We start from the raw sequence: 23,634 nt of genomic DNA on the forward strand, positions 1-23,634 counted from the left end.
GGGGGGGAAAAAATTAACACATTGACTTTGTTTATATTGTTGGTCTCATTCTGCAACTTCTTGAGTACTTTGTAAAATATAAATAAACAACGAAAGGACACAGTGTTGGCAGACTCCAGGTCTATGGCGGTTACACCAGTGTTTATGTGTCTACAGACTGATAACAGCAGGGTACCTTTTGGGGAAGGAGAATTCCTCTTATTTTCTCCTAGTCTTTTTCTCCATTGCAAAGGTGGCCAAACAAGAGTGTGATAATCAAGGACATGAAGCCATACCAAAGATGTCTTTAAGGATTACTTCATTCACTTATTCATTCATTCATTCAACTAATAGGTATTAAAGGACCAATTTGTGTCAGATTATGGTGTAGGTGCTGGAGGTAGAGAGAGGAACAGGCTGGATATAAGATCCAAGAGAGCAGAATCATTTTAGAACTTGTTCTTGGCTGTTGACACTATGCTGGAAAGAGAGCTTGGGACTCTGTAGAAATTCAATAAAGCATACATTAACAAATACATACACATGAGAATCTTGAAAGTGATAGGTATTATTACAGAAATGCACAGAGTGATGCAATTGACAGAGAACAACAGGGAGGGGAGACTTCATACAGTGTTAAGGTCTTCTGAGTATATACTGTGCCCCCATCTGCCCCTTCATGTTTTTCAGATCTGTCTCTGATGCATTCTAGATGAATTTTTTAGTTTATTCTAACTGAATGCAGGCTAAAATTTTCCCATCTCTTAGCCTGTTTTTATTTGATTACTACATTTTTCATTTCAATCTGTTCTTTTCATATCCACCTATTTCCATTATGTCCATTTTTGTTTCTGTAATTTGTTATTCTTTTTAAATGGAGGCTATGTCTTCATTTATTTTTTTCTAACTTTTTTTTACAGTGAAATATAACATATTCAAAAAAGCAATAAATTATAGAATACAATTTAATAAGTAGTTATGGGACAAATTTCAAAGTATGGTATGGGTTACAGTTTCACAATTTCAGGTATTTCCTTCTAGCTGCTCTAAGACACTAGAGACTAAAAAGAAATATCAGTATAATGATTTAGGAGTCATATGCATTTGTTATATCCTATCTTCTCTGTTACAACTCCTTCTTTGATCCTTCTCTCAATTTTTAGGGATATTTGGGCAATAACCATTCTAACTTCATGTTGAAAAGGGGTGTTGATATTATGGGGTAGGAGGATGCAACTGGTTGATGTTCTTGAAGAGACTGCTAACTAACTGGGTTTCAGGGCTTATCTGGTCGAAGAACCATCTGGAGGTTTTAGGTTTCTGAAAAATAACCTTAGTGAGTGAAACTTTTATAAAGTTTCAGATAGAGCCCTGAGTATTCTATAGCGTTTACAGGAATACTGTTGGTTGGGGGCTTGGTATACCATGGCAATTAGCAATATCTACCTGAAGCTTACATAAGAGTAACCTCCAAAGCAGGCTCCTGAATCTATTCGAAATCTCTTAGCACAGATGCTTTATTTTGTTACATTTCTTTCCCCGTTTTGGCCAGGTAGGCATTGTTAATCCCACAGTGCCAGGACCAGGCTCCTCCCTGGGAGTTATGTTCTATGTTGCCAGGGAAATTTACACCCCTGGACATCATGTCCCACATAGGGGCGAGGGTAATGATTTTACTTGTAGATTTGGACTTGTAGAGAAGCAACAAAGAGGTTCTCTGCAAGTAACTCTTAAGCATAATTACAGGTAGGCTTAGCTTTTCTGGTACAGAGATGTTTCATAAAAGCAAGCTTCAAGTCAAGGGGTTGGCCTATTAACTTGGGAGTCCCTGATGTTTGAGGGAGTTTCAAGGATTTCCCAGGTGGGAAAGTTTAATAGTTTCACATTTTTTTCTAGTCCCTCAAGGGTCTTTGCCAATACTTTTTAATTATCTGCCCAACATACTCTGGAATGTATCTGGATATTACATTAAGCAATAGAGAACTGCAAGACCTTATTCCCAATTCTAGTTTTATACATCTGGCTCTTATACTTAGGTCTTTGATCCAGTTTGAGTTCAGTTTTGTAGAGTGTGTGAGGTAGGGGTTCATTTTCATTCCTTTGGCTATGGATATCCAGTTCTTCCAGGACCATTTATTGAAAAGACTATTCTGTTTCAGTTCAGTGAATTTGGGGGCCTTGTCAAAGATCAACTGACCATAGATCTGGTGGTCTATTTCTGAACTCTCAATCAATTTCATTGCTTAATGTGTCTATCTCTGTGTCAGTACCAAGCTGTTTTGACCACTGTGGCTTTATAATACACTTTAAAATCAGGACATGTACCCACATTCTTCTTTTTTAGGATGTTTTAGTTGAGGGCCCTTTCTCTTCCAAAAAAATTTGATGACAAGTATTTACAAGTCTTCAAAGTAGGTTGCTGGAATCTTGATTAGTATTGCACTGAATCTGTAAATCAATGTGGGTAGAACTGACATCTTAACCAACATTTAACCTTTCTATTCATGAATATCTTTCTACCTATTTAGGTCTTCTTTGCTTTTTAAGCAATATTTTGTCTTTTTCTGGATATAGGTCCTTTATATCCCTGGTTAAGTTTATTCGTAGTACTTGATTCTTTTAGTTGCTATTGTGAATGGAACTTTTTTTTCTTAATTGTCTCCTCAATTAGCTCATTGTATATAGAAATATTACTGATTTTTGTGCATTAATCTTGTATCCCACCACTTTGCTGAATTTATTAGCTCAAGTAGCTTTGCAGATCAAGTAGATTTCTCAGGATTTTCCAACTATAGGATCATGACATCTGCAATAATGAAAGTCTTACTATTTCTTTTCTGATTTGGATGTCTTTTATTTCTTTTTCCTTGACTGACCACTCTTGCTAGAACTTGTAGCACAATGTTGAATAAATCTCATCTTCCAATCTATGATGCTGGCTGTAGGTTTTTCAAAATGTCCTTTATCATATTGATTTTTATCAGAAAACAATGCTGAATTTTGTTGAATGCTTTTTCAGTGTCAGTCAAGGTAATCATGTGATTCTTTTCCCTTTTGAATTAATATGTTGTATTACATTGATTGATTTTCTTGTGTTGAACCACCCTTGCATACCTGGAATAAACCCAACTTGGTCATTGTATATGATTCTTATAATGTGCCATTGGATTCGGTTTGTAAATATTTTGTCAAGAATTTCTGCATCTGTATTCATTAGGGAGATTGACCTGTAATTTTCCTTTGTTGTAGTGTCTCTATCTGGTTTTGGTATTAGAGTGATATTAGCATCATCAAATGAGTTAGGTAGTGTTTCTTTTTCCTCAATTTATTGGAAGAGTTTGAGCAGGAATGGTGTCAGTTCTTTTTGGAATGTTTGGTAAAATTTCCATGATGCCGTCTGTCCCTGGGTGTTTCTTGGTAGGAAGATTTTTTTTTTCCATTTGCACAAATTTTATTTAACAAATCCATGTGTAGAAATTTCATTGTACAAATGCACACACACAATATGATTGAACAAGGCTAACTGTGTGAATATTACAATGAGAAATATTTCATAATATATCCAAGTAGTTTTTAAATTATTGTGGATATACCCACATAAAGATTTTTAAGATAGCAAAAACATATTCTATATAGCTATACACAGAATGTTAAAATATTTATGGATACATTTCCTGTACTTGAGCTCTCCTCTAACAGTAATTTCTATGGAACCAACACATGGAGAAAATTTTAATTGACGTGGACAGGATTACCTTTTACTAAACCCAATTCATAAAAAGTAGCAGTAGCAGTCACTTTTTGATAAACCCAAAATGTTCATTCACATTTTTACTCAAAAAAGCAAGCAGCACTGAGGATGTTTAGGACACAGCACATTAATCATCTGGATGCAAGCCAATTTAGCTACGGACTCTCAGTCATTTGTTGTTTACTAAAACATTGCCCTTCCAAAAATAGAGATGGTGGTGTGTTCAAAGCAGATCGCTTCTCCTTCCCAATTAAAATTAATCTTTTCATTAACTTCTTGTTCCTCTTCACACATTCTGGGTACAACATATTGTCTTCTACATCCGCTGATGCAAAAGTGCAGGCTGGTAACAGAAAGAGAGAGATCATCCTCTTGGGAGTGTCAGGTACCCAGGCCTGACCTGCATGGAACTGTAGGCGAACCCAACCCTTTGTGTCTGCAGGGAGAACTCTGCCACGGACCACACACCATCTGACACCTGAGGCTTGCAGCAAAAAGGTCTCAACAGAAGTAGGTATGGGACATGAATTCACAGTCTTAGGCTGAACTGCTCTTGCAGCAATTCTTGTCCATGATGCTAACATTGCCTCCTGAGCAGAAGTTATTACTTCAATTTTTTTAGTCATTTCTTCTTTCTCCTTTTTCTGACCCTTTCCTGTCTTGGTCATTGTCTTGCAATTCTTTGAACGTGACTCCAACTTGGCCTTCCGCGGTGTGTCAGGAATATCCTGTTTTTGCTCAGGGTAAGCATGTTGCTGGAGTCTCAGATAAACCTCTATTTTCTTTATCCCTTTTCCTAGACTTCTTTGGTTTAACTTCTGCAGTAGAAGTACTTGGTTCCATTTGATGGTCTTCTTGAAGTCCCTCTTTTATTGGAACTAAAGTGATTATCACATGTTCCTCATCTACTTCCTCCTCAGAGACATTCTTTGCTCTCAAACCCAAGGGTGAAGAAACTCCATCCTGGCCCTATTGTAACAAAGCCAGTAGGAAGATTTTTGATGACTGAATCTCTTTACTTGTAATTGGCCTTCTGAAATTTTCTATTTCTTCTTGAGTCAGTGTAGGTTGTCCATGTGTTTCTAGGAAATTGGCCATTTCATTAGATTGTCAAGTTTGTTGGCACATAGTTGTTCATAGTATTCTTTTATGATTTTGTCTCAATTTCTTCAGGGTCCATGGTAATGACCCTCCTCTAATACCTGATTTTATTTATTTGCATCCTCACTCTTCTTCTTTGTCAGCCTACTGAAGGGTCCATCAATTTTATTGATTTTCTCAAAGAACCAACTTTTAGTTTTATTGACTCTATTGTTTTATTTTTTTCCTTTGGTTCTCCAATTCATTTATTTCTTTTTTAAATATATTTTTATTGAGAAATCTTCACAAACGTATATTCCATACATGGTGTACAATCAATGGCTCACAATATCACCACAATTAGTTGTGTATTCATCACCATGATCATTTTTTAGAACATTTGCATCACTCCTGAAAAAGAAATAAAAAGAAAAAGGAAAAAACTCATACATATATACTCATTCATCTTACTCCTCCCTCTCAGTGACCACTAGTCTTTCCATCTACACAATTTAATTTACCCTTTGTACTACCCTATTATTTATTTATTTTTTAATTCATGTTTTATTACTCATCCGTCCACACCCTGGGTAAAAGGAGCATCAGACACGATGTTTTCACAATCACACAGTGACACTGTAAATGTTTACCTTTATATAATCATCTTTAAGTATCAAGGCTACTGGAACATAGCTCAACAGTTTCAGGTACTTCCCTCTACCCACTCCAATACACCATAAACTAAAAAGGGATATCTATGTAATGCATAAGAATAACCTCAGGATAACCTCTCAACTCTGTTTGAAATCTCTCAGCCACTGATACTTTTTTTGGTCTCATTTCTTTTTTCCCCCTTTTGGTCAAGAAAGCTTTCTCAATCCCTGGATGCTGGGTCCCAACTCATCCTGGGATTTCTGTCCCATGTTGCCAGGAAGATTTACACCCCTGAGGGTCATGTCCCACGTAGGAGGGAGGGCAGTGAGTTCACCTGCCGAGCAGGCTTAAAGAGAGAGGTCACATCTGAGCAACAAAAGAGGTTCTCTGGGAATGACTCTTAGGCCCAATTCTAAGTAGGCTTAGCCTATCCTTTGCAGGAATAAGTTTCACAGTGGTGAACCCCAAGATGGAGGGCTTGGCCTATTGATTTGGCTGTCCCCTTGTTTGCAAGAGGATTAGAAATCCTCCAAATGGGGAAGCTGTCCAATTCATTTATTTCTGTTTTAATCTTTATTAGTTCTCTTCTTCCATTTACTCTGGGGTTAGTTGGCTGTTCTTTCTCTAGTTCCTCCAGGTCAGCAGTTAAGTAGTTGATTTTGGCCCTTTTTTTTTTTTTTTAATATAGGCATTTAGGGTAATAAATTTCCCTCTCAGCACTGCCTTTACCACATTCCGTAAGTTCTGATATGTTGTATTCCCATTTTCATTTGTCTCTAGATAGCTACTGATTTCTGTAGCAATTTCTTCTTTGACCCATTGATTGTTTAAGAGTGTGTTATTTATTCTCCATATATTTGTGAAAGTTCTGGTTCTTTAGTGGTTATTGATTTCCAGCTTCATTCTATATTGGTCAGAGAAAGTGCTTTGAATAATTTCAATCTTTTAAAATTTATCAAGACCTGTTTGTGCCCCAGTATATGATTTATCCTGGACAATGTTGCAGAAGCACTAGAGAAGAATGTATATCCTGGTGTTTTGGGGTGTAATGAGCTATATGCCTGTTAGGTCTAATTCTTTTATCACATTGTTTAGGTTCTCTATTTCCTTATTGATCTTCTGTCTGGTTGTTCTATCTATAGAAGACAGTGGTCTATTGAAGTCTCCCACTATCATTGTTGAAACATCTATTGCTCCTTTCAGTTCTGCCAATGTTTGTCACATGTACTTTAGATTTAGAGCTCCTTGATTTGGACTGTAACTTTAATAGTTGTTATCTCTTCTTGATGAATTGTTTCTTTTATTAATATGTAGTATCTTTCCAAGTCTTTTATGACATCTTTGCATTTAAAGTCTATTTGTCTGATATCAGTATAGCTATTCCTGCTTTCTTTTGGTTACAGCTTGCATGGAAAACCTTTTACCATCCTTTCACTTTCAATCTATTTATATTCTTATGTCTAAGATAAGTCTCTTGTAAACAGCATATAGAAGGATCCTATTTTTAAATCCATTCTGCCAATCTGTACCTTTCAATTGGTGAGTTCAGTCTGTTAAAACATTCAAAGTTATTACTCTAAGGGCAGTTCCTGAATCAATCATCTTATCCTTGGTTTTTATCTGTCAGATTTCTCTCTATATTTTTCCCTCTCTCTCTTTTTATCCTTTAAGTTACCCTTACTAATATTCTGTACCCTCATCGAGGCCTCTTTCTCCTGTTTCTTTTTTTTTTTTTTTAGCTGGCAGGACCCCCTTTAGTGTTTCTTACAGGGCCAGTCTCTTATTAACAAATTCTCTCAGTATTTGTATTGTCTGTGGAAATTCTAATTTCTCCCTTACTTTTGAAGGACAACTTTGCTAGATAAAGGATTCTTGGCTGGAAATTTTTCCCCTTCAGAATGTTAAATATATCATACTACTTGCCTTCTCACTTTCATAGTGCCTGGTGAGTTAGTCCGAACTTAAGTCTTACATAGTGAATCGTTTTTCTCTTGCCGCTTTCAGGACTTTCTGCTTCTCGTCAGCATTTGACAGTCTGATTAGTACGTGTCACGGAGTGAGTCTATTTGGATTTATTCTATTTAGAGTGTGCTGGGCTTCTCTGATTTGCATATTTATGTCTTTTATAAAAGGGGTGGGAAATTTTCCCCAATTATCCCCTCAAATAATCTTCCTAGCCCTTTATACTCTTCCCCTGGGACACCAATGATTCTTGTATTTGTCTGCTTTGTGTTGTCCATCATTTCCCTAAGATCCAGTTCAATTTTTTTCCATCTTTTTTGCCATTAGTTCTTTTGCACGTTTGAATTCAGTTGTCCTATTCTTCAGTTTGTTGATTCTTTCTTTTGCCTCTTCAAATTTGCTGTTGTGCGTCTCTAGTATATTTTAAATTTGATCTACAGTAACTTTCATTTCCTTAAGATCTACTATTTTTCTATTTATTCTTTCAAATTCTTCTTTATGCTCTTCTAGTATCTTCTTCACATCCTTTAGGTCTTTAGCCAACCCACTGAACTTATTTAAGAGATTTGTATGAACATCTTTGATTAGTTGTTCCAAGTTCTTGTGTCTCCTCTGGTGTTTTAATTTGGTCATTTGTCTGGACCATATTCTCTTTTTTGTTCAAATTCAATTTTACGAAAATTATTTTACAGTTTTGGTAGCAGTAGAAAGCCTCTGGTTGTGACTACTGGAATGTTAGACATGAATTTATGTTTTAGCCTGTTACAGCTTTGGGTGCATGCACTTTCTAAATCTCCTGTCCTGCATTTCATTACCTAATGGCATAGTGCCTTAAGTTTCTCAATCTACAATAACCTATTATTCACAGAAAAGGAATTTATAAAATAAGATTGAAAAAAAATCCACAGATCTAAAAAAATTCCCTTCAAACATTAAGAATATACAAGGTATATTAAAGCAGGTACAATTAATCCTCCAGGTAGTCTTCATTTTTTCTCTAACGAGATTCTTCTTCTGCAGTAGCTCAAGACTCTATTTGCTAACTTAATGTCTTTCAATTAGCAACTGCCTTAGAGTAGATCTAAGTATTAGCTTATTTAAGTGTATTACTGGGCAGCAAATGGTGGGAGGCCTTTCTCTCCATAATAAAATGGACAGCAAACTAGCTTCAGAAGGCTTGGTGTTCCTCAGCTGTTCTTCAGTGAACCTGAATTTGTAAATGGAGTCTTGATTCCAAATTTGCTATGGAATGTTATGGTGACCTTGTTTTTATGTCCTGTTCTTTAACAAAGGCGTGGCATGTATCAAAAGGTAAACTGTACGAGTGAAGGCTCACAGCAGGTTCTGTATGACTGACATTCTCTACTTGATGTAAACCAATGGAATCATTGATGCAGGCACACTGGTTTTCCCTCAATATTCTTTCAGACTTCCTGATCATTTCATTGGATTTTTTTACAAGGCTAGGCAAACAGTGTCTCCTTTAGATTTCTCTGCAGCATCTTCATAAAGCAGTGTGATCGTGGATACTGCTACCATGTCCTTCACCCCAGTAAAGAATTATCAGATTAAATTTTCCATTTCCTTGATCCACAAGATTTCAAGTATACCTATATTGGTCAAACTTGGCGTACACTGCCCACTTGGTGAGGTTGATCTCCTAGGCTTCCTTGACGACCTGCATCTCTTCCACATTGATCTTGTTGCCAGCGAAGAGATGGTGCAGGATGCAGATCAGGTTGGCCAGGGTCCTCTGTTTGCTCCATTCCACTTGGAGCTGGAGGTGCGCAAGTCTCACTGGTCTGTGGTGGAGGAACTGAGTGAACCATGGAGCCGGGGGTGAGGTACACTTGCTGCCCATTAGACAGCTACAAAATCCCGAAATGCTCAAATGCCAAAATGTCAGAAACCTTTGTAGAGACATCAAGAGACACCCCCTCCACTTCCGGCAGCATGGTGAGTCTGGGCTCAAAAAGGACACGCAGCACATGCAAATCAGGACCAAATCTCTGGGCCATACCTTCTTTTTTTTTTTTTTTTTTTTTTAAAGAGAGAGGGAGGAAGGGAAGGAAAGACAGAGAGAAGGAAGGAAGGGAGGAAGAAAGGGAAACATCTTTAAACATTTTCTTGTTTTATTGTATTTTGTTTGTTTGTTTGTTTTTTACATGGGCTGGGGCCGGGAATCGAACCGAGGTCCTCCGGCATAGCAGGCAAGCACTTTGCCCACTGAGCCACCGCGGCCCGCCCTGGGCCATACCTTCTTGCATCTTCATATCCTTTGTGATTTTCTGCAGACTTCAAGTCATTTGATGTTCTGATGACGTTATTTTGAAAGCTGATTTCCCTCGCTCATCTACGATTTTGTAGTTGCTTGGGTTTATGTTTAAAGTCTCCTTTTGCACTTGGTTTGTCAGTAATTCCCCTCCAAACCAAGGCTGGGACCTCATGCAGGAGGTGCAACTCTTATTGAAGATCTGTTAAAAGCTAGGCAGAAAAACAGTTTGCCGGGCTGCAGTTTTCACATCTTCTAAGCAGATGTCACTCTTGGGCCACCTCTTCCTCTCAGGCCCCCCTCTCCCTAATTCAGCCGGGTTGGCTGGTCCCAATCAGGTGAAAGTCTAGTCAAGGCTGCAGGTCTTGGTGAGTGCTGAAAGCTGCCTGGAGCTGGGGGTGGGCAGTGTGCACCTAGGTAGAGAATCCACTTGTGGGCACGATGAGTCTGATGGTCTCCAGGCTCCCGCATGGAATGACCTTGGTCTGTGGGACTGAGTACTTCAACTACCCCTGCCCACAGCCTGCCTGAGAGTGCCTGGTGGTAGGGCCTGGCTCTCTCTCATCCCTGTCTCTCTGCCTGTGCACACTGTGAGCACTCCAGGTCTCCATGGAGAAAGAACAGAAGCAGCAGAACTAGGGGAGCCTCCTTCGCAAGCCAACTGTCAGATCAGATCAGCTCTGTGTCCCCCACTCCTCCCCAGTCTCAGCCAAAACCAAATACCATAGCAGCCTGCCCCAGGGGTGGGAGGTAGGCACTGTGCACTGCAAGGTCTCTGTGCATAGATATACCTGGTTTGCTGGCTCCCGGGTTCCCCCCAGGAGCTCATGGCTGTGGAAATGAGAGGGAAGATTGAAAGCTGATACAGAGATGGGAAGGCGGGAACATACTGCTTCTTCAGCACCTACTTCTGCCTACATGTTGCAGTCTGCCCCAGGTGCAGTCACAGCTATGTAAACTCACCCTGTCCTCGCAATTGTAATTTCTCCACTTTTTATCCAGTTCTTCCCTATATAATGGAAAAGTCCCTTTCTCGACACTTATACCCTGGAACCAATGTCTTGGTTGTTTTCTATCATTTCTCCAGTTGTTCATGAAGCAGGGGTGAATTCTGCCTGTTCTATTCTTCCATCTTCCTGGAAGTACCTCATTTACTTTTTTCCTTTTTGTTGGGGGCGGGGGGTATGGTGGTAGCGCATGGGTTGGGAATCAAACCCAGGTCTCCCACATGGCAGGCAAGCATTCTACCACTGAACCACCTGTGCACCCCTTCATTTACTTTTTGATATCCTGAACGTATTTAATTTAGTTCTTTGGCAGTCATTTCATAAAATTCATTTTATCTTAACTGAATTCATGTTTCAGCTGCTGAAGGGCTTATTTCTGAGGCTACTATCACTAGGCTCTCCTGAGCTAGATCTTAAAATGATAATTTGAGGGTTCCCACTCCAGGGTGCTACTGAGGATACTGCAGATATTGCAAAAAGAGCCACACCATCAGAGGGTAGCTTGATTCCATCTTTTGTTGTGTACTTCATCTGCGTCCTTCCCTCTACCTAGGCCAATGTCTCTGTAAAAGCCTCACTTCCTACTGACATTTAGGGGAGCCCCGCCACCCCAAGTATCAGGAGGGATACTTGGATCCCCTCTTACTCCAAATGGTCCAACTGTCAGTTACCACTGCTGTCTCCGGCCCTGAGACTGTACAGGTTACAGTGTTCTCTTACCACTCTGTGATTCTGCTATTTCTGATCCATGGAGGTATTCACCTTGTTTTTCAGTCTGGCTGTGTCTCTTTGGGTTTTGCTTTTTATACTGTATCTGTCCTTGCTGTATATTTGGAGCAGAAGAGATGAGAGAAATATTAATGTATTGTGTTATCCTACTTAGAAGTGAGTGGCTAATGTTGTAATTTGTTTTCCGTCACTCCTGTCATATTATGCATGTAACATTAAAAATTAAAGAAAAAATACCTTTTGAATATAGTAAGTGCTTAATAAACTTGTAAAGAATGAACACAAATTTTAAATAAGTACTCTCAAAGTTTTTAAGATATATTTAACAATAAAAACTTAGAAAATTTAAAGGTTTGGACTCCTGGGTGAGCTATATTTTGAAAATAATCTTGCTAATTATCTAGCAAACACTTTTTTCCTTTTTCTTGCCAATATGCCTGCATTCTCCACTATTTTATAGTCATCCTTTTTCCTATGTGGCTTTCAGCATACTTGAATGGGAAATGCCTATCTTTTCTTATACAAATTGTTTCTCTACATTTTTAGAAATAATTGCCCTCCACAGTCAGCTAAACTAACTAGATTGCACTTCATGAATTAACCAATGAAATAAGTGGGGCAAGCTGGCAGGCCAGCCTGGTCTAGAAAGCCAATCCTGCATTTTGATCCCAGGCAGTCTGAATATGCTCAGACCATCTCCTGAGACGTCATGTGTTCTACGACAGGCCTCCACTGACAGGGCCTGGGAGCAGAGCAGATCATAACTGGGGGTGGGTGCAGGAAGGTTAGAAAAGATTTACAGAGGCCACCATTCACCTTTCTCCTCTGCATGGTAGAGAGCATTTTTCTCTTTAGCAATTATTGTCCAACTATTTGTTTTATCTTAAAGAAGCCAGAAGTTTAGAAAAGGAGATAATCTCCAAATTTTAAGGAGATTCAACTTAATATTATGATAATGGAATATGAATTATTTAAAACTTTTGTTTAATAGTACTTTCTGCACTCAACACCAACATATATCTTTGATTAACTCTGTGTCAGAGGCACTTGGGAAAAATATTAAAAAGCACCTTTATGAAATAGGCGCATTCTTATAAAGCCAAGTGTAAATCAAATAATGTTGCCATATGTAAACCAGTATTTCAGCAGCATTTATTTTCTCTTATAATTAATCTTTAACTTGTAAAAACTAATAATAGTTTTATTTGTCCTTAGTCTTTTATTCAGGTTTTATAGTAATACTTTGGTGATCTACCTGGTGGAATTTTATTTAAAATGACCCTACCAATAATTTTATGGTAAAAAATGAAGAAATATTTACAAATTTTTAAAACTGGGATTTAGTGTTTTGTTTAGAAAGAAGCTCTCCTTTAGTAAGAAACATTTCAGTTCTTAGAAGTCATAGTGCTGGGATGGACCACGGTGGCTCAGCAGGCAGAGTTCTCGCCTGCCATGCTGTACACCTAGGTTCGATTCTCAGTGCCTGCCCCCATGCAAAAAGAAAAAAAAAGTCATAGTGCTGATAAAGAGAAGGATTCCTCACAAGCAAAGATCCTCCAAGACAGAGTTCACTTTAACTGTTTAATTTTTTTGCATATTCTCCCCGACCCAGATTCCTACTTTCATCTCCTGGCTCTCTCCCAAACGCTGCCAGAAGCAATCTGAGAGTCAGTTATTTTTATCTCTCACATGATTGCTGCATGCAGGTCAGGGTAGGTGTCAGGGTCGTATTTGACAGGTATTTGACTCAGACATTTGATTTAGGATGTATGTTAAGTTTCGTCCATCAAGGAAGCTGGAATGGGTCTGTTTCTCAAAACTGTATGAAAGCAGTTACAATTTCGATCTGTATGTCAAAAGCCCCAAATTCAGAGGAGTCTTTATTTGAAAGTCAATCTTGGTCCTTTCTGGCCCATCCCAGCATCCGCTTCCAGTTTCCAGTCTGAGTTGGTGGTGAGCCGGGGCTGCAATGGCTGAGTTCTCACTGCAGGGTTTTGCCTGAGATGGACAGCTGGATTCCTTAGCATGACTACCTGGTGGATTTCCTGCCTGCTTATGTGTATCCTCCAGCATGGATCCCTCCTCATGAGAGGGTATACCACCAAGACTACAACAATGAATTGACCCAGTTTCTGCCTCAAATTGTCACAATGAAGAAGCCTCCTGGAGCTCAGCTGAGACTTAACATTCGAGGAGGAAAGGCCTCTCAGCTAGGCATCTTCATCTACAAGGTGATTCCTGGACTCTGATGCACATTAAGCTGGACTTCAGGAAGGGCACCAAGTCCTTGCTGTGAATGATGTGGGTTTTCAAGATATTGAGCACAGCAAGGATGCGGAGATCAGCATGCACGTCTGCTTCTTCCTTACACTCATTGCCAAACAGAGAGGACTGTGCACTAGAGAGTTGCACCCCACCTGGAATCTGCCTGGACAAGCTGGCTAGACCCCAGGGAAGCCATTTGGTAAACTGTACTCTCAGCCCCTCCCTGGCCTAGAAGAGTAAAGAGGATAAGAAGACAGTGAAATCCTGCACTGAGCCAGCTAGCCAACTGCATTACCCAAACTGCACTGCACTTTCAGTTCCCTCGTTTTCTGGGTGAGCTTCATTCCCTGAAAGAAGGATGATGATGTCTAGGTATAACTAAGCCTGTGGGGATCCTTGCTAGAAAAGGTAGCTGACACTTACTGAATCTCATGTGCTAGACATTTGACAAGTGCCATATCACTTTCATTAGAGTATACAAATTAATAGAAAAGAAGAATCCCAGTGGCCTTCACTCTAACCTAACTGGCCATCTCATGCCATCCTTATAGTATCAGGGGTCTCACATACCTCAGAGAGTCTAGTGGGACTCTTTCTCCCCTTCCCCTCTTAGCTTCTCTCAAAAAAGTAAAAGGCAATACTGAGAGGAAAAAAAATGTCAATTTGGTTAATGGTGAGAATCCAAATAAAATATACAATGCCCTTCATTATTCAACCAAATGAAGGTGAATGCTTCCTTGAACTTCAGAGTATACAATATCAGGTCGAGTGGTACAGCCACATTCTGAAACATATTTCTCACTCTCAAGTGGACATTTTGGGGGATACTTTTGGTTGCTTACCCCATGGTCATTCCCTCTTCTTCCTTGTTATCAGGAAAACCCCGATTCTGTTCAGGTGAGGGTCATGGCAAGCTTGGAAAAAAAGAACTCTACCAACTAGAAACCCTACTCCTTCTTACTTGTTAGGTGGGAACCTGAAACTCAGAGCTGCTACAATCATCTTGTGACCATAAGGGGAAGGCCAAGACAATCAATGAGAAAACTGACCCAAAGCCTGATGCTGCTGAGCTGCTGAAACAACTTTGTAACTGCTAACCATCCAGACGTCTTATGTGAGAAAAATAACAAATGTTGTTGAAGTTACTTTTAGTCAGGTATTACATTTTTTATAACTGAAAGCCTCCTGCTATTTCCCTTTTTTGTTTAAAGGTAGCTCTCTGAGGAAGACTGAGATCCCACAGCAAAAATTCCAGACACCTAAGGATGCTGTAGGATAAAAACTCTATTAAAAATAATAAGACCAGCCCCAAAAGAGCTCAGAGGGGCAATTCTAATGCAAGTGCCTTGTGAGGAAGCCTACGAACAAAACATATGGTTTTCAATACACAGATCTTTCTGGCACCCAAGTTTAACAATGACAAAAGTAAAGAATTACAGTGTAGGCAGATTGAAATAGAGGAAGCCAGGGTAGGTCCTGTGTAATACTTAAACAGTTATTATTTTTATTAATGAAGCATTTCAAACATCAAAAGAGTAAAGAATATAATAAAAAAAAAATTAGTCCCATTAGCAGTTTTGTCAAATATTACATGTATTTTGTGTCTGATTTTTAAAAAAGAAATAAAACATTACTGGTATAATTGAAGCCCCCTGTGTACAACCCATGCAAAGGCAACCTGAAGTTGGTGTTCAGCATTCTCTTGCATGTGTTTATACTTTTACAATTAAGTATGCATCCATCGTTAATAGTAGAAACTATTTCTGCATTTTCTCTTTTGAATTAAAACAAGCAAAAAAAAAAACAGACTATACTGTAAATGTCTGTAACTCCCATCCCATACTATATTTCAGAGTTTTAGCTACATTGATACATACAATTTAGTTAATCATATAATTGATGAACAGTGCCTTTTTGGAATATACCATAATTTATTATTCCTTGTTGGTAGAAATGTAGTTTACTATTAAAAAAAGTGCTGAAAAACGTTCTGATTCTTGTTATCCTGGGTTAAGACTTTTTCTAAGATCTATATTAAAAGTTAAACTTTGAGTCAGGGTATAAGTACTCTAATTTTTTCTGACATTATCAAGTTTGTTCTCTGCAGCAGAAATGGTGCAATTCCCACCTTCTATGCATATCCTTTGAAATGTGATTTTGTCATACTTATAATCAAGAGGTAGAATATTTTTCCTGCTTGCTTTGATTTGGCCAAGAGAATACAGAAGCATGGTGTACCAGTTTCAAGGAAGGTCTCAAGGGCTTTGCAGCTTCCATATTCTTCTGGCACTCTGCAACTGCCATGTGACTAAGCTGAGTAGTCTCCTAGAAGATGAAATAACACAGCTGTCCAGTGGAGGTTATCACAAAGCTGACTCAACTACAGCTGGCTGCAGTTAAACCAGAAGAACTCCCACGTGACCACGGCTTGTGAGCAAAATAATTACTTACTATTTTGAGCCACTTAGTGTTTTATTTTTAGAGCAGTTGCAGGTTTACAGAAAAATTATGCATTTTTTCCAAATACTCTCTCTCACACTCAGTTCCCCTACTAATATTTATTTATTAGGGTGTACTTTAGTTACAGTTGATTAAACAATATTATGCTATTAACTTTAGCCACTGCTTAGAGGAGGGTTCAAATGTTTTTAGTACTATGCTGTTTTTGTTTTTTGCTAACCATACCAAGTTCAAAATTAAATGGCAGTGTGATAACATCATCGCTTATTCTTTCTATCATGGGAATGTTTTGAAAATTTCAAAATATGATTTTTGAAGTAGGTTGTATTAGATATTCTACCATATTAAGGAAGTTTCTTGCAGTTTTTATGATGAATGGTTGATGAATTCAATAAATAATTTTTCTTCATACATTGAGATAATTTTTTCTCTTTTCATCTCTTAACAAATGAACATAAACATCTTCTAAGATTAAACTGTCCTTGTATTTTGGAATAATCCTGTTATACGATGTTCTGATAAAGCATTAGATTCTCTTTGCTCTTATTTTATCTAGGATTTTTGTATACATGTTAGTAAGTAATGCATTTCTCTTTTTGGTTTTATTATCAAGGTCAGGCCTCAGCTAACTATGGCGCATGAGCCAAATCATCCTGCCACCACTTGTTGTAAAGTTTTATTGTAACAGAGACCATACGGCTTGCAAAGCCTAAAATCTTTACTATTTGACCCTTCATGGAAAAAAGTTTGCTAATCTCTGATCAAGATTATATGAGGCTTAAAAAAGTGTAGCTATTTCTGGAACAGTTCTTTAAGATAAGAACATAAATGTTTCTTGAAATTTGGGTAAAATTCATCTATAAATCAGTCTGCGCACACCCAAGGTAAGGAGAGGGCTGATTATCACTTAATTTCTTTAAGGATTAATGAACTATATAGGTTTTTAAATTTTTCTCAAGTAAATTGGATAATTATTTTTTCCAGAACACTTTTATCAAAGTTTTCAAGTTTCTTTGTTTATAGCTCTTCGCAGAATTCTAATAATTTTTTTGATTGTTAAACATTTCTACTTTTCCCTAATAATTTCTGCTTTTTTTTCCTTGGTATTTCTGTTCTTTTACTTTCTTTGGGTTTACTGTTATTGTTCCTAGTTTACTGAATTGATTGCTTAATGTATTTAATGTCCATTTTGCTTTCTAACAAAAGCATCTAAGGCTTAAAGAAATCACTGAAATGCATCTGATAAGTCATGAGCTGTGGCATTTTTTGTAGCAGCTCTATTTGCTTATTATTTTTATTGTGATTTATGCTCATGGATTATTTAGAACATTTTTTCATTTGTTTCCAATACGATTCTCTATTTTTCAAGCTAGCTCTAAAGTTGAGTTCTAGTTTTACTGCAATTATACCAGGGTCCATATAGTCAATAATATTAGTGCTCTGGAATTTTTTATACCTCCTTTATGGTCTAATATATGGTTAATTTTTATAATTGTTTCATGTGTGCTTGAAAAACCGCATATTCTTTGTTGGGTGTGAGGTTCTCTTTTTAAAAATTTTAAATTTAATTTTATTATTGGGGGGTGCATGGGAGGTGGGAGGGAGTTTCAAAATTTTTTATTTTATTTATTTTAATTTTTTTTGAGATTATCTCTTTAAATAGCTATTTGATCAACAGTGCTATTTAACTCTTCTATTTTTCTCACTGTTTCCTGCTTTTTCTATCTGTTTCTAAATGAGATGTTTAAAGTCTTTAATATGGCTATAGATTTGTTAACTTTTTCAGCAGATTTGGCAATTTTCTCCTGTAACACTGTCAATGTTTGCTTTATTTAGATGAAGGTTTTGTTGGGTATACACATATTCATGAAATGTCTCTCTTACCTAACTTTTATTTTGTCTGATTTTACAATTACTATCTCAGTTTTCTTTTGGTTAGTATTTGTTTAATATATCTTTTTCCATCCCTTTATCCTTAGACATTCAGTATTATGATGTTTGAAAACAGCATATGGCAAGTTCAATTTTCTTTTAACTAAGCACAACCAAGTTATATTTACTGTGATTTAATCCGGAAAAAGCTTTTTATTGATCCACATAAGGCTCTGTCAAGGTTTAGAATCAGAGCCCTTAAATTTATTTCCTGTACCAAGCACAGAAAAGAGCTAGGCACTTTGCATTTGTAAATTCACTGAATGAAAAGGAAGCCGCTGATGGCACCTCAGTCAGATGTATTAAAATTTGTCCAGATCCAGTGGCTGTTGGTAAGTTTGGTGACTGTAGAATCTCTAGAGGTTAGGATTGCATTTCATATTTGCTGAAGCCACTATGAATGGTACTGGAGTCAACAGAGAGTAAGTTTTGGATATTACTTCAGAATGACTAAGAATTCTTTCCTGGAATGTAGATTTGGATTGGAATGCAAATACAATTATTTTGGAAGAATCTTCTGGACTGAATTCATTCAGCAGAAAGCAGTTGGCTCTTATCCCAGTAATTCAGCCTCTATTCAGTGTTCCAACACAAACCACCTCTCAAAAATAGTAGTATATTATCTAGCAGGGTAGATTCTAATCTCTACACTAAGCCACAGAATTAATTATTTATCAATGACTGGCATTAAATTATGTGTGATTATGCAGACAGTTAATCTGAGTAAAAAGATATCATCATCCTTTCTTTTATTTCAGTTTAAAACAAACGGTTGAAAAGATAATTTAGTGGTTGTTTTTTGTAGTAAAAGTGAGCTAACTACAAGGTACTTTTAAATTAGGCCCTCCTACTAAGTTTTAAAATATCAATTCTTTTGACTAAAGAGTGATTCTTTTTAAAAGTCACTGGTGTTTCAGATAAATCTACCTAAAGATGGCCTACTTTCAATTTGCGGAAAAAGGTGTGTATATATATGTGTGTGTGTGTGTGTGTGTGTGTGTGTGTGTGTATATAGAAAGTAAGGTATCTCTGTTTAGTATTTTGGATGATTACAGTAATGATATTAATACCCTTGCTTCAGAGTCAAAGGGGAAAAGGAGGAGATAAAATTCTGAAAATAATATAATTTAATTTTAAATTTCAGTAGTAGACTGACTACACACATTTACTTCTTTTCCTTCCCAAGACCTCATTAAAATGAAAGAAGAGGAATAAGAGGATTGGAAGGGGATTATTAGAAGACAGAAAATTAAAAAAAAATCCCAGAAGGTGTAAAGTAGTAAATGAGGGTTGAGAGATAGAGAAATGCAAATGAAGCCAACTCAGCCTCTTGATTCTGGGGAGGTTCCAGGTTTGTATATGTTAAGAACAAAAATGGAGGGAGAAAGAAGGGATCTATCCTCATGCAATTCTGAGGGCCCTAACTGAAGCAGGAAAACAGAACTATGAAGAACTACTGCTGCAAGTATGTATAAACACCTCAGAGTAAAGGCCTCCTATTGTTGTATTTTAGAACGCATCTCAGAAGACAGCTTCCTCTACCTCAGTCTATTGTGACCCACCTGTATACACCGAGTTCCCACAAGGTACCACTACTGCCTCAAATCTAATTGTGACAGATCACCAGATACCTGAGAAAAGTTCCCAAAGGGAAAGAAAGATCAAACTAAGCAAACCAAAACTGTTTCTGGATGGAAAAGAAATTAGAGAAACAGAAAAAAACTTGAGGAAAATGAATTATGATCCTTAAAGAAATCAAGAATAAAAATGGTTACCTTAGAATTAAAAATGTGATTGTTGACATGAAACACTGATTAAAAGATAAGCCAAAGGGAAAACAAAAGCGAAAATAAAAAACTGAAGAAAGATAAGCCAAGGAAACCTCCTAGAACAGAAGACAGATATTAACAGAAGATATTACTTATTATCTCAATACTGATAATATTTTTAATTCTAAGGGTAAATAACTTTCAATTAAAAATTCTATTCAGAGAAACCTTCAAAGTGAGAATAAAGTTGTGAAATAAGAAATAAGATACTATCTACTATGCAATTTTTTTTTACTTAAGGATGTATTCTGGCAAAATGAGGTTATGAATAAATCAAGAAAATGGAAGTCAAGGTATCCAGGGACCAGAGAATCCAATTTAGGATTGCTGCAGATTAAGTCTGTAAAGGTAGAAATTCCAAAATTAAAGGTTTCCTTGACAACAGGACATAAATGCCAGAATATACAATCTTGCTTAAGAACAAATGAAAAAAAAAAGATGCAGAATTCAAGGGAGAAAATCACTACAAATCCAGGACAAAGATATGAAGGAAATTAAAAAGTGACATGATTTCCACAGTTGATGGGGGTTGGGGGCAGAAGGAACTGGAGGTGGAGGTGGAGGTGGAGGTAGAGGAGGAGGAGGAAAAGGAGGAGGAGGAAGAGGATGAAAAGGATGCATTTAAATTTGATCCTGGGACATTCTTCTCCTTTGAATGTCAATAATTAGGAAAATGAAACCACTGCTAAGGAGTTGATCAGCACATTACTTGGCTCTGCAATAAACAAGTTACATGATCATCATAATCTTATGTTCATTGCCTTTCACTGTTCAGAATCAAGTGATCATGGAAAACAACTCTGGAGAGAGAACAGAAGGCATAAGTCTTCAATCTTGACAATGTAAAAGTAATGATACAGGTGACATAGATTAAAGATATATATAAAATCATAGTAAAAGAGAGAATATGGAGGCAGAACTAAGGCCCTCATCTAACAAAGCCAGGAGACAAGTGATACTGTCTCAGAGTAGATGGAACAAGAAACTGAAGTTTAAATAAGTATGTTGCTTCATAATATAGAGGAGTCCAATGAAGGAATTGAGAATAGTGATATTAACTATTCAACTATGGCAGAGGGGGGGATGCATAGTGCGAGCAAGCTAAATCTAATATATATAACAAAGAGTCAAAAGATAATAAATGGGACACTTCCAGGAAGATGGCCAAATAGAGTAGCTCAAGATTAGGCCCGCTCCACGGAAAAGTTAGAGAAGGGACAGGAGGGCAGCTGAGGCAGCAATTCGAAAATGCGGCTGACCTGGGAGAGCCTTCTGCACCACATGCAGCAGCCCTAGTTGCAGAGGCTGAGGAACTGAGAAGCAGAAAGCTGGAGCCTGGCGCGGAGGCATGGAGCCCATGCGGGTGCACCGACAGGAGCTGGGGACTAGGAAGCAAGCCAGGCCATGTTCCTTGGGTGTCCTACCTTCCCCAGCGCAGCCCCGTGACCAGCAACTCACCCCAAAACCCATGCACCTGAACCCCATCACCCTCCCATTTTCCGTACTCTAGGCACCTGCTCCAGCCCCCAGAGCACGTCCCTGCCTTACACCCCCCCAAGTGCAGTCCAAGCCACCTCTCCTGCACCCTCCCGAGCACTACTCTTCCCTATTCCCTGCAGGTATTGCCGGTGCATAAATTGGGCACTACTAACCTCCATACCCAGGTTACCCCTGCCCCTCTGCCCATAGTGCTCAAAGGCTTGCCCCACCCCCTGAGCTCGGTGCATCAGTTTACGGCATTCCTAGGCCCACGCATGCACACAGTCCCCCAATCACATCATTCAAGTCTGGGAACAACACTTACAGCAGTCCTAGAACTGCGCATGCGCATAGCCCTCAGCCACACTTTCCAGCTCTGCAAAAGTGCTAACTTCTGCAGCCGGGTCACATCTGCCCCCAAACCATGAAGGTAACACTAACCTGATGCCACAGCTCTATGCATGAGCACAAAGGTGCCGTGCCTTAGATCAGTGCATACTAGGGTTATGCCCTCCAGACACGTGCACCTACCTGCACGGCTACATCCCTGTTCACTGGGTGCTCATGTTCACAAGCACCAGTGTAACATCCCCAACCTGCGCCTATACCTGCCCTGAAACAAATCACCACACTATGTTGAGTGTTCCACCTCATACCCTGCTCCTTGCTATAAAACCTTCCTGAAAACACAAGGCCTTAGACTACTGAAAGAAATCAACTCTCAAAGGAAATCAATCAAGATATTTACATGCCATGAAGACAGCAGAAGATCACTAAGCATATCACAATGCAGACAGATATAGCTCTGCCTAATGACCAAATTAAAACACCAGAAAAGACACAGATATTGGAACAACTAATCAAAGATGTTCATACAACTCTATTTAATAAAATAAGTGGAATGGGCAAATGACATAAAGGAGATCAAGAAGAAGTAGAGACCATAAATAGAAAAGTAGTGGATATCACAGAGATTAAAGACTCTGTTGACCAAATAAAGAACATACTAGAGAATAAAGAACACACTAGAGGCACACAACACCAGATTTGAAGAGACAGAAGAAAGAATAAGTGATAAAGAGGACAGGATACCTGACTTCAAAGACTACTCAAAAGAGCAAATGGCAAAAAAGATGGAAAAACTTGAATGGGATATCAGGGAAATGACAAACAAAACAAAGTGCACAAATATAAGAATTATTGGTGTCCCAGAAGGAGAAGTGAGGATAAAGGGCTAGGAAGAGTTTGAGGATATAATGGGGGAAAACTTAACAACCCTCATAAAGGACATAAATATACAAGTCAAAGAATCCCAAGGAACTCCAAAGAGAATAAATCCAAATGGGCCTTCCCTAAGACACATACTAATCAATCTGTCAAATGTTGAAGAGAAGCAGAAAATCCTGAAAGTGGCAAGAGAAAAACAATCTACTACATACAAGGGAAACCAAATAAAACTGAGCGTATACTACTCAACTAGCACCCTGGAGGCAAGAAGGCAGTGGTATAATATATTCAAGATCCTCAAAGAGAAAGACTTCCAGCGAAGAATTCTGTACCCAGCCAAACTATCCTTCAAAACTGAGGGAGAAACTGTGGAATTGTAACTCATACCAAATTCTGAAATCTCTTCTCCAACTAATTGTCGTTCTGTGCTTTGAAATGTATTGCTTTTTTGTATATGTGCTATTTTTCACAAAAAAGAAAAAAAGTCAATTGTGATGATAAAAAGAATATGTATTCCTTCTAGCTTCCTATATTCTGGAGGAGCTAGAAGGAAAAATCTGGGAGGATGGTATGGTAGCCCATGACAAATTCTGGGATCTGTCCTATTACTACTTGTTGAAGAGTGCTTTGAAAACTATTGCTTTTTTATTTCTTTGCTTTGTATATATATATGTTATACTATACAATAAAAAGCTTAAAAAAAACCACAAAAAACAACTGAGGGAGAGATTAAAGTTTTCACAAAGAAGTCCTGAAAGAATCTGTCAACAAGAGACTGGTCCTACTAGAAATACTAAAAGGCGTTCTGCCAGCTGAAAAAAAAAAAAGACAGGAGAGGGAGGTCTGGAGGAGGGCACAGAATTGAAGAGCAACACTAAGGGCAATTTAAAGAATACAAAGAGAAAGAGGGAAAATAATATAGAGATCTGACAAATAAAATTAAAAAGATAAGATGGTAGATTCAAGAAATGCCATTTCAGTACTAATACTGAATGACAATGGACTAAA

At 38.0% G+C, this 23,634-nt stretch overlaps 1 protein-coding gene and 1 pseudogene across 3 annotated transcripts in view; both read right to left on the reverse strand.

The window, feature by feature from the left end:
* The window catches only part of NUDT3 (nudix hydrolase 3), a 187,967-nt gene that overhangs the window by 9,232 nt on the left and 155,101 nt on the right, over window positions 1-23,634 (reverse strand). The gene's annotated exons all lie outside the window — the stretch shown is intronic.
* Window positions 2-15,252, reverse strand: LOC143684511 (cysteine dioxygenase type 1 pseudogene; annotated as a pseudogene). Its single transcript, XR_013176060.1, has 2 exons — window positions 9,684-15,252; window positions 2-9,446 (listed from the first exon to the last, which is right to left on the reverse strand). The product of XR_013176060.1 is annotated as a cysteine dioxygenase type 1 pseudogene (transcript).

This window comes from Tamandua tetradactyla, chromosome 5 (assembly GCF_023851605.1).
Source record: "Tamandua tetradactyla isolate mTamTet1 chromosome 5, mTamTet1.pri, whole genome shotgun sequence".
Taxonomy (NCBI): domain Eukaryota; kingdom Metazoa; phylum Chordata; class Mammalia; order Pilosa; family Myrmecophagidae; genus Tamandua; species Tamandua tetradactyla.